Source organism: Lytechinus pictus, chromosome 19 (genome assembly GCF_037042905.1).
Source record: "Lytechinus pictus isolate F3 Inbred chromosome 19, Lp3.0, whole genome shotgun sequence".
Lineage (NCBI taxonomy): Eukaryota > Metazoa > Echinodermata > Echinoidea > Temnopleuroida > Toxopneustidae > Lytechinus > Lytechinus pictus.
Window position 1 is genome coordinate 14,391,862 of NC_087263.1, and position 11,509 is coordinate 14,403,370.

Here is an 11,509-nt window from a genome sequence, read left to right on the forward strand (position 1 = left end):
CATATAGACTGGTCAATGAAAGTCTAGGCCTCTTTATGTTTTGATTCATCATTGGTTTGTGCTAGTGTATTATCACCTACTTGATGTTAGAAAGACCTTAGTTTACAAATTGCTCATGTTAAAATTGTTCTTTGAAATGGGGTAGAGAGGAAATAGAACTCTGTGAACTTTACTGAAGAGAACTAGAGTGGTACCTTCAAGAAGGTATTTAGAAAAAGGCACAGAGTAAGGTAAGGTATCTAATAGTGCTCAACTAAGGAGGGAGGGGGGGGTGGCTGTGTGCTCCAATCTTAGTCTAGCCCCCCCCCCCCCCCCCTCTTTATAAGCCATGCCATCTATAAAATTATCTTTCTTTCTTTCTCTCTCTCTCTCTCTTTCTCTCTCTCTTTCTATCTATTTATGTATCTCTTCCTTCTTACATCTGATAGGCAATAGCCCTAGGAAGATTTTGATATAATAGGTCAAGTGCAAATGTACTAAAGTAATATGTTCTCATTCTTTTATTGTTTCCTCATTCAATCTCATGTATATCTGGTAATTATGTTTGGGGTAGTTCTGGTATCCTGATATCTACACAAAATTTACATACACCTTTATATTACAAGGAGAATAGGGGCCTATATATATTGTCATTGCATTCACTCATTGGGCTATATGCAGGTAGGATATGTAGACATCCATATAGTGAATATGACATGTATGAGTAACACATTAAAATGGGTCATTGCATAGAAAATAGGCATTTTCAATGCATTTCTTTGTGCTAGTGTGAGTGTACAGATATAAAAGAATAGCATAGTAGCTATTAAAAAAAATAAAATTCATACGTCATATAATATAGGTGCCATGAGCCTAATTACATCAGGAGGGCTAAAGATATTCGTTCGACCCAACCCATTCGAATTTTTTCAATTTGATATTGCTGATTGACAAAAGTGTATGAATATGATTCAAAATCTAACACTGATTCTAGAAATGGTAACTACTGAACTTCCTGTGCCCAAATTGGGAAGATATATCAATGATTTGGAACTATTTTTTGACTGGCGGAAGAATTGGGGCTATTTTACTGTTTCAGTTGATGAATTTGATCCCATCATAGTTATCTTCATAAATGGCGATTTATTTTTAAAATGAGCTGGCTACGATACCCTTCTCTGGTCAGATATAGAATGTCAGATATATATCCTATCCAAAGGTAGTAAACATTCGACCTCCTAATTTCACATTTATTTTGTATGAATTTTTTTAAGTGCCATTTTAACACACAAGTCTATGGGGAATGTTTTACGCGCGTGAGACCCTTAGCTAGAGCAACACGCTTGTGTGTTGCTGCCCTCTACGTTCGTTGGCTACGAACAAAGAAGGAAAATGGCGTCAAAGTCGGTGAGTATCTGCTCATCTTCTTACATAATTTTTAGTAATATTTCTAATATATATCGTTTTTAAGTATAAATAAATGTACGTAATCGGGGGATTCGAACTTGTTGTCCATGTACATAAGTGTGTGGCTAGCAAGTTAAACAAATCAAGTATTTTGGAGCAACATTGTTTTCTCCAAAACCTCTCCTTCGACTTCGTGCACTTGTTCACTGCAACCACCCGGGGTCGGGACAACTCGGACCGCGGGCCGAGTTGTCCCACCCATTACGAGATTTTTTTCCCACAAATTTGCGTCTATTTTTCCGTCATTTCGAAATTTCTTGTAAAGATTTTCTAGAGATATGGTCTGATGGTAATGTTCTTCACTTTCTATTACTTTTTTTTCGCTGAAATAAATAAAAAAGTGTAATTATATAATAGGGTAACGCGCCCGGTATTCGGTCACCTCCCAGAATTCGGTCAGACAGCTGTTTCAACAGCTGTTGAAAAAAAAAAAATAATGCATGAGCCAGAAAACTTTGGCATATCATGCAAGAAACCAGCACTTCCAGCCCACCTCCAAAAAAATGTCGATTAAGACAAGCACACAGCCAAAAACTAACCTTAAAATTGACCGCGTCGGGGGGTTTTGTTTACTTCCGGGTTTCTTAGCTATTGAGTTAAGCGGACGCAGCCTCATGTAAACTCTTGTGACGTCATGACTTTGTGTGTAGGTGTAGTGAATTTGGTACGAGTGTGAAGGGGAAGACTTGTGTGTTCACCCAGTCGCAGCGAATATGCAACTAGCAGTGAAACTGATGAGTAGCGAGGGCTTATACATTGCCCCTATAGTGAGAGGGCGCTCGACCAGAATTCGGTCGCGCAACATTGAGTGTTTTGCCGGTGTGTTTGTGAGGAGGGAAGAGTGTGCAGATACGTTGCTCCTCGCAAGTGAAACACTTATCTTAATCCATTTTTTGTTCTGTTAGGCCTAAATAAGTTTAGAATATATCTAAAATTATTTTTCATGAATAAAAATCTTAAATCAAAGATGTTTATTGCCTATGAAAATGCAATTTGAGCAGGTGAATGACGATGGTGACGAAGTTGGTAAATTTGACCAAGGCTCATTTTGATTGCCTTTGCGTGATTGAGTTGAAGTCTACATCTTTCTCAAATGATAGGGCAAATGATATGCCTACGTTAGGCCTAAATAAGTTAAGAATATACCTACAATTATTTTTATTAATAAAAATCTTAAAACAAAGATGTTTATTGCCTGTGAAAATGCAATATGAGCGGGTGAATGACGATGGTGACGAAGTTGGCGAATTTGACCAGGGCTCATTTTGATATTGCCTTTAACGTGATTGAGATTAAGTCTTAGTGATTTCCTTTTTGGCCTCAATAGTCAAACTCAACCTCAATAGTTAAACCGTGTTATTTTTTAATGTTATCATAGTTATTTTCAATATTATTATTAATTTGAATAATACATCCGGTTCCAGGGATGATGGACCCCCCAAGAAAAAAATTTTTTAAAGGCTCTTCCACGAGTGTTATTTTAAAAGACGTCATTGCTAGATCAAAGGCTGGAAAATTGCCCCTCAATTTTGCCTGTCCCTCACATATCAGAGGTCTGCGGCTAATTTTTTTGGTCGTTTTAATTTAAAACAAGGGGCCTTTTAATATTGTCATCACTGCTAATAACATCAATCGAAAGTGGATGACAATGTTGACGAATTCGGTTAGAATTATCAGTTACTGTTGTGAATTCAATTGGAATTCAGTTGCCCGAGTTAGGCCTAAAGTGATTTATAGAATTAATAAAATGTTCCTTTCGTCTAATATTAATTTTAAATTCTTTGAGTTTATACTTTCAATGACTTTTCAAACAGATATCAAAATCTTTACTAACAGTATATCAAACAGCAGGTTGACAACTCGGTATTGGATGGTAGACAAGATGTCAAAAAGGAGGGCGTCTGAGGTATATGGGATACATAAATCAACGCATAGGGATAAAGTAGGTCTACATATTTTTATTTACTTAACTATACTCTGAACTTAAACTATTATATCAATCGGTAATTTCCATCATGCTGTGTAATTCAAATGTTCTAAAATTTTTCCTTACCAGTTTCTCCACAGATCGATGGGAAGACACCAGTAAAATCGCGGCATGGTTCCAGCCCTTACCTGTCCGTTGCTATGAAAGCAAATTTGGCGGCATGGGAACAGTGGATGGCAAAATTCGGGGTGAAGAGACTAGAGTTTCAGCAGATGATTCAAAATTAATTGTCGGTCTCGTCGTTATTTTGTCTTTCTTTCCCTTTTAATTTTTCTCGTTCATTTTTGAAGGATTTAAAGGACCATTGATGTAGTAAAGGAAATGACAATAGCGAGGGCAGTAGTTTTGTGTTTTAATATGGAACCAGTAAATGATGATATTGAAGGAAGTTGCAATAAAACAAGGAGCATAATTATGAAAAGGATAGTGTAAGAATAATAGATTAAGGCCATTATGATGAAATTAATTTATGTACATTATCTTCATTCAAATTATTTCATCAAGAAGGCGTACCACACTTGTATTCAAGAAAGATTTAGCATTGAGTGAATTAAAGATAGTCTTCAATGACCTCTTATATCACTATGTTCCCTAAAACTTTGTTTGATTTATCAAAGGAATGATATGAAATCCTTATTTCCTCTTCGCTTTCCCTATATCGGAGGCCGACGTAGATCTTATAAGTATCATTGAGCCATTAATTTTATTGTAAAAAATAAACTAATATAAAATCCAAGAAATTACAAAGAAAATATATATTCTACGCAGTTGTTACGCCCTGGTACTAATTATTTTGCAGTACAAGAATTATTTTTACATTCTATTGTTTGTATTCATATCATTCTTAATTTTATATAAATTTTATGTATTGTACGTAGATGGCCAAACAGTAAATTTTGTTACAGAGTATTTGATTTATTGATTTCTTTCCATTTATGAAAGACAAGAGTATGAAACTTATTTGCCATTTGTATTAATTCTACATTCACCTTGCCATTCATTTCATGGACTGAAAAAAATAAACAACATCTTGACTGCAAAGACGTGAAGTTTCAATAACATGTTGCCCATTTGACTCTTTGTCTGTAATGAAATTGACTGAAACGATGATGCTGCGCCATTTTCTGGTTGATTCCGTTTTGGATTGTTGTATTAAAAATTCTGAGTGATTGAAAATTTATATAATCTTAACGTGAGGGGATTGATATGGTCAGCAGAGCAGAGGATTAATATTCATTGGGGACCTCTATTGTTGCATCCACCCCCTAAAAAATACAAAAGATAATCCTCTTCTCCGATGCCCATAGTTTGAATGAGCTAGTGTTGATCTACTATTTGACATAGGTCGTGTGGCTGATTATCTTTTGGTGATTGACTGGAGCGACTAAAAACAAAAACCAAGTTATTTGATAGATTTTCATGAATGACTATCAGGACTATCGGGATGGCAGATTAAAAATATGATTTTAGAAAATTATGAACATTAAGTAAAATCTCCATAAATTATTTATTCTACTCAGTAGCGGATCCAGGGATGAGCCCCCTTAATTTGACACTTTTATCATGTAAAAAGAAACGGGAATTACGGGTACACGGACCTTGCTCCCCGCTTGGATTCCCCACTGTACTGAATTACCAAATAAGCAAAAAAAAAAAAATAATAATAATAATAAACAGACCAAAATAATTAAAGACTCCCTCAAACAAAAACAGAACAACCCCAAACAAGCGAGCATGCATCTGAAAATGAAAACGGCAAACGGGTATGAAACCATGCAAGTTGGAATGTTACCAAAACAAAACACAAAAACAACATTAACATAACATCGAAAAGCAAAACAAGTGATTGAAAGTAGGAAATTGAAATTCATAAACAAAATATAAGAACACAAAACCCCCAAACAAACGAGCATGCATCCGGGGCATGCATAGGAATATGAAAACGGCAAACGGGTAAGAAACAATGCAAGTTGGGATTATGTAAATACCAAAACAAAACAGAAAAAAAATAACATGAAATGTAACGTCGCAAAGCAAAACAAGTGATTGAAAGTAGGAAATTATAAATCATAAACAAAGTAAAATAATACAAAAGGAGTTTTGCCTGTAAAAGAGGGAAGAAAAAATACAAAAGTTAATTATTAAACATGTATTTTCATAGAATGAATAATGAAACATATATATTCAGTTTACGCCATCACATGGCGAAATTTCAAACAATACCGTTCAGTCTCAATTCTTCCACCTGTTCTGTTATTTCTAGTGGACTAATTAGGTTTTATTGTTGCTATTATTAAAAAAAAAACACTAGAAATGTATAATTAAGATGTGGAGATCACATAAAAGGAATAAAAAACAGTAAGCATAAGAGAAATTCGAATAGTCAACATCAGATAAATCGCGCGTTTTCGCGCGACCGAATTCTGGGCGGCGTGACCGAATACTGGGCGGAAAACACCACCTCGGTCTATCGGCAATATTTTGTTCAACAATATTCAATATTCTAAATGAGTTCAATAATCTGAAAGAGGACAATTTTTTCTTTCTCCTGGTCGGTGGATTTACAAATAAATGAGGTAGGTATTTATTTTACCGGCGATTTCCCCTTAAGTGACCGAATACCGGGCGCGTTACCCTAGGCGTTTTTCGACAGCTCGCGATTCCCATACTCGCGTGTTAACTCACTGTGTTGGTGCTCGGCTTGGCCCCGCTCAACAACTGACTTGATTTTGTGATCATTTCTCCTCAAGTTACTCTGGTGTAGAGAGCTGAGTTTTACAGTGTTTTAAGTAGGGAGGACAACGAGCATCCTGGAACCCGCGACACTGCCTGCGAGGAAGCCACAGCTCGGAAATGGTCCCGATGTCAAAGTATCTTTGCCAATGTTGATGCAAAATGAAAACACGATAAATACAATAAAAAATCTTTTAAAAATATAGGCCTAAATCTTAACATCTTCAAGATAAAAACAACACTCATACTCACAAATACTATACTTGTCCCTACTATTATCGTTCGTTATCTAAAAACTGGCCGATGCCGAAGATTTCAGTGGATTTTGTACCCAATTCCTCCCGAGTTTTCTCTCTAAACGCACGGCGAGACCAATGCGGAAGTGACCGTGTTTTTCCACATTTTGATCATTAAATTGCTTGGGATTGGCAACTGGTAAGTCTATGAAAAATGTGGGCTAACTTCAGCGAAAGAACTTTTGATAGAGATTCTGACGTCAAAAGTACATAGGCCCCGCCCCCTCAATCCAGAAATAATGATGAAAAAACTAAAAAAAAATATGATCCCGTGCATTTTTTGAGCTGCACATTATATGGTCGTTAGAAAATCGTATTCTAGTGTTATTCCTGTTGGTTTCATGCCAATACCTATCAGGGTTTTGGTTTCCCAAGCAAAAAACTAAAAATGACGTCATCCAGCGCTGTTGAATATTCACGTTTCCAACGATCTTTTCGATCACGTGGTTACGATTCCTCATGAATATTGATGAATCAGTAGCGTGGCGCGACGCTTGACTTTTACGTCTAGTCTAAAAAACAGTCCTTTTTTTGAAAATATTAAGAGAAATACAGTCGCTGCCATGTAAAGTGAGGAAAATCAATCGAATGAAAAAAATAAAAGACTGGATATTAGTCTAAATTATTTATGAATGGAATTTTCCACAACTTGAATGGAAAGACCGCATGCGAGAGATCAAATGGCACGTGTTCGACCCCAAGCCCGTCAAGAGACCCAGGGAATTCCCCTGATTGACGCAAAAATTCAAAGCTTGATCGATGGGCTTCAACATTCTATTTGAAGAAATAAAATTCAGAGAGGATGAGAGAGCGTGAGAGAGATCGGGGGGGGGGGGGTGAGAAAAAGATCTGGGATTAAATTGCTGATAATACAGTGAAACTGTTCAACTAAAAAGTTATTTTTATTATTTATTTAGCTCTACCAATGTGTTCAAGTCACCCCCATTAATAAATTAACTTTCTAACTTTAATCGACAATGAAAACAAGTTTCAGCTTGTCCTGCCTTTTTCACCATGGATCTTCACAGATATGCTCCTCTAAACCTCGTATTAAAAAAAAAATGCATTTATGGGACAATATTTACCACTTCTGAATTTTTTCTAAGTCTGGTAACAACATTTGCTCGTTGTAATAATATTCCATACCTAAAAGAAATATTTATGGACGTACATATTTTCGTGTTCTTCGGTAATTTCGAAAAAATAATCATAGAAATAGATTGGTACAGACAATGGCCGGGGTGCATCACAGGCACATGTGAGGTGTTTTTAGTTTAGGTGAGTACTATTATTACGTTTAAATATATATATATATATATATATATTTTTTTTTTTTTTTTAATAAGGCCTATGTTTTTAATTACAGGAAATCACACACAATATTTACATAATTAGACATGATCGTAAACAAACAAACAAAAATAAAACAACATTTAAAAACGTAAATTATAATATATCTTGAAATTGGCAACGGCATGTCATGACTGTGCATTTATGCCTGGGAAGCTAGCTAGCTGCGGCCGGTCTAGTACCGTATACGCAGTGCATCAGTACCGGGTGCGCTGGGCATGGCAAGACCGTGACTACGTTCGGAGTTCTGACGGAGAAGAAAAGATGGAAATAACTTCCACCAAAAACATGATCTAGAAGTCGAATATGTCAAATGATCATCATTTATAGGTATGAAATATGAATCAACGTTTATTTTTAAAGAAAATCGTAAATTTCTATTTATGGGGAGAGTTTTACTTTTTAGAATGCATTTTTCGTAAATAACGTCTCGTGCACAAGCTACCACAGACTACGAGCCGGGCTGCAGCGGCAAATTTAAAATTGAATATTAATTTAAGGAGGTCGTTCGAAACTAGCTATTCATCGACCATTTTACGTGACAACTAGCTTCGGGGAAGTTAGGGGGCTGAATCGGTTATCTCTGTCCCTTTCTGGTCTCACAAAGGCCATAGTTTGACACTTAATATCTTCACTTTTTGGAAACCTTTGGAACTGGGAGTTGGTATGTTTGCTTTGATTTTGTTTTCTCTTTCATGTCATTGTAAATAAAAATGTGAAGACGTTCAAATAAAAATTTTAGGATTTCAATTTGTCAGGCCTATTTTAAGTTGCAATAATCAATATGCTTCAATTTCTTTGACTCTTTGAGTTTGACTGTCACTGTGGTGTGGATTTTTGAGTTGCACAAAAAATACTTTAATGTGGGTGGGGGCTCGGGGCGATTTCACTCCTGCCCCCGAAATGTGGAAAAATATTTGGGGTGTAGCTGTGTGGGCATGCTGGGCCGGGCTGAGGGTAGCCATCAATAAAAAATAATTCATTGGGGCTTACTTTTTAATGGAACTATAATTATTTTTAGGCCTATTTAATTTTTATATAAATTTCATTTTTATATTGAGTTTCCCTGGTGTAGAGAGCTGAGTTTGGAGATGACGAGAGGGACGAGGAGGTGAGGGATGGCGATGGTGAGAGGGACGAGGATGTGAGGGATGGGGATGATCATGGGAGGAAATCCCAGGGGGGGACGTGTCCCCCTACCAAAAATAGTAAGGGGGACACAATATCAAATGTCCACCCTACTATTTTTCTTCTTGAATAATGGAGAACAAATACATCATTCACAATCGAAATAATACATGTATTTAGGACTAAATCACCTTATATTGTTGAAAACCCTTTTTTTTTTTCTTGTCAATTATTTTGGGGTTAAAAATTGACCCTATATTTTGGGCGATAACCTTTTTTTTTAAATGCTTAATTGTCAAATTTTCCAGCCCCTGATCCCCCCTACTTTTGGGGACAGATTTCCGCCCATGGGGATGATGATAGGGACGAGGATGATGATAGGGATGAGGATGATGGGGAGGGATGGGGATGATAAGGTGAAAAGCCGGCAGAGATAGATTTAAGAAGAAAAATCCATCCGACGAATGCCGTCATGTAGATTCCGTCCCACATGATAACCCAAAACTTCACATATGGCTTTATTTTTGTTCTAAATCATGTTATGTGATGAAAAATCATACTAGGCCCTGCAAGTATTTGGGTTACATTGAAAGAAAATAAGGGTAATCTTTTTTTCCAATTATCAATAAATTAAATTGTTTATTCAATAAAAATGACGAATTTATGCTTTTGAATTTCATTTCTTTTACATATGTGGTTTTTCTTTTTGATTAAATTTATTTTATTACTTTTTTTTCATCACTGCATCATGATTTTTGTCTCACCTGGATAGCAGAGTGAGACTATATAGGCGCCGCTTTTCCGACGGCAGCGTCAACATCAAATCTTAAAGGGATGGTCCGGGCTGAAAGTATTTATAGCTAAATAAATAGAGTAGTATGCACTGAGCAAAATGTCGAAAATTTCATCAAAATCGGATAACAAAGTTAAAAAAGTTATTGAATTTTAAAGTTAAACAATATTTGTGAAAACAGTCGTCATGAATATTCATTAGGTGGGCTGATGATGTCACATCCCCACTTGTTCTTTTGTATTTTATTATATGAAATTAAGGTTTATTCAAATCTTTTTTTTTTTATTGAAGAGACCACTCTTTCTCTAGAAAACAGAATAATAAATAAATCATTTAAAGGGATGCTCCGCAATGAAAATATTTATATATAAATAGATATAGTAACATCACATATTAAAGTGCTTATTTCATAAAAATCTGATAACAAATAGGGGGGTTATTGAACTGAACGTTTAAAAATTAATCTAATTTCATATAATAAAATATAAAGAAAAAGTGAGGATATGACATCATGAGCTTGCTTATTGAATATCCATGAAGACACGCCAGACCTGTTTCACCAGAATAATGCAAATCATTCTTTAAAATGCAGCGATAATTTTGTTATTCCTTATCTGATTTTGATCAAATTTTCATTGTTTTCTTTGTTCAAATCATATCATTTTCAGCCTGGAGCAGGGGCCGCGGAAGGGTTTTCAAAGTGGGAGGGGCTGACCATGCTAAAAATCACAATCATATGGTAATTTTTACGTTTTTTGTACACGGTTTTGGAAAAAAGTGGGGGGGGGCTGAAGCCCCCCCCCCCCCCCCCCCCCGGTTCCGCGGCCCCTGTGGAGTACCCCATTATCACTTATATATATAACTCATTAATATTGCCACAATTTGGTCCAGTTGTTCAAATTATCTAGTAAATACAAAATATTTTATTATTACAGAAGCTTGTCATTAGAGTCATTGAGAAGGTGATCATAGAGCTAATGCTTGTGTCAACAATTTATCAACTACGTGACCTGCAACTTGCATAATTTATGTAAATATATACCAAAAGTCAACAATTTTCTAACTGGTACACCTTAAATGATTACATCCATAATTATGATACCAGGAACTAGAAAATGTAGATTGGAAAACAACACTAGGGCAACTTAGTGTTAGATACAGATTAAAGTTTTCTAGAATGGGTGATATTCTATTCAGAGAAAAACAAAAACAACATCACTCCAAAGGAACTGCAAAAATTATTTGATAAAAACAAAACCCTCTTCATAGTTGCTCTTTGCAATATCGTATTGACCACCCTTCTCCTGTTTTTAAAACCCAGAAAAGCATGATTTGTTGCTACCCCCCCCACCCCCCTTCCATGTACCTGTCATTTCTTTGTATTTTCCCTCTTTTTCTTTGTTTTTTCTATTGATCGATGTATCAGTGTTTAGTATTGTTGTCTTTTTTTATACCAGTAATAGAATATAAATTTAATTGAAATGAGAGTGATGAACATAATGTGAAAGGGAGACAATGATAAGATAAGAATGGAGATAAAATATTACAGTTTACAGAATATAACATATACATGTATATTTCTATTTATTCAAAGTTCACAATTCATTTTTATTCAGGTTTACATTTAAAATTTAAACAAGTTAATTAAGTGATTAAGTGATGCATTTTGGAACAATACTAAATTAAATACATTTTATATTGAATAAACAATAATTGGTAAAAATACAAAACACAAAACTTCTAAATCTATTCTTTCCTCCTGTAAAAAATTACAAA

The 11,509-nt window shown here is 35.4% G+C and overlaps 1 long non-coding RNA gene across 1 annotated transcript; it reads left to right on the forward strand.

Moving 5' to 3' along the window:
• Window positions 1–815: 815 nt before the first annotated feature.
• Window positions 816–4,476, forward strand: LOC135157652 (uncharacterized). Its single transcript, XR_010296633.1, has 2 exons — window positions 816–1,386; window positions 3,503–4,476. It is a non-coding gene; the product is annotated as an uncharacterized LOC135157652 (long non-coding RNA).
• The last annotated feature ends 7,033 nt before the right edge of the window (window positions 4,477–11,509 follow it).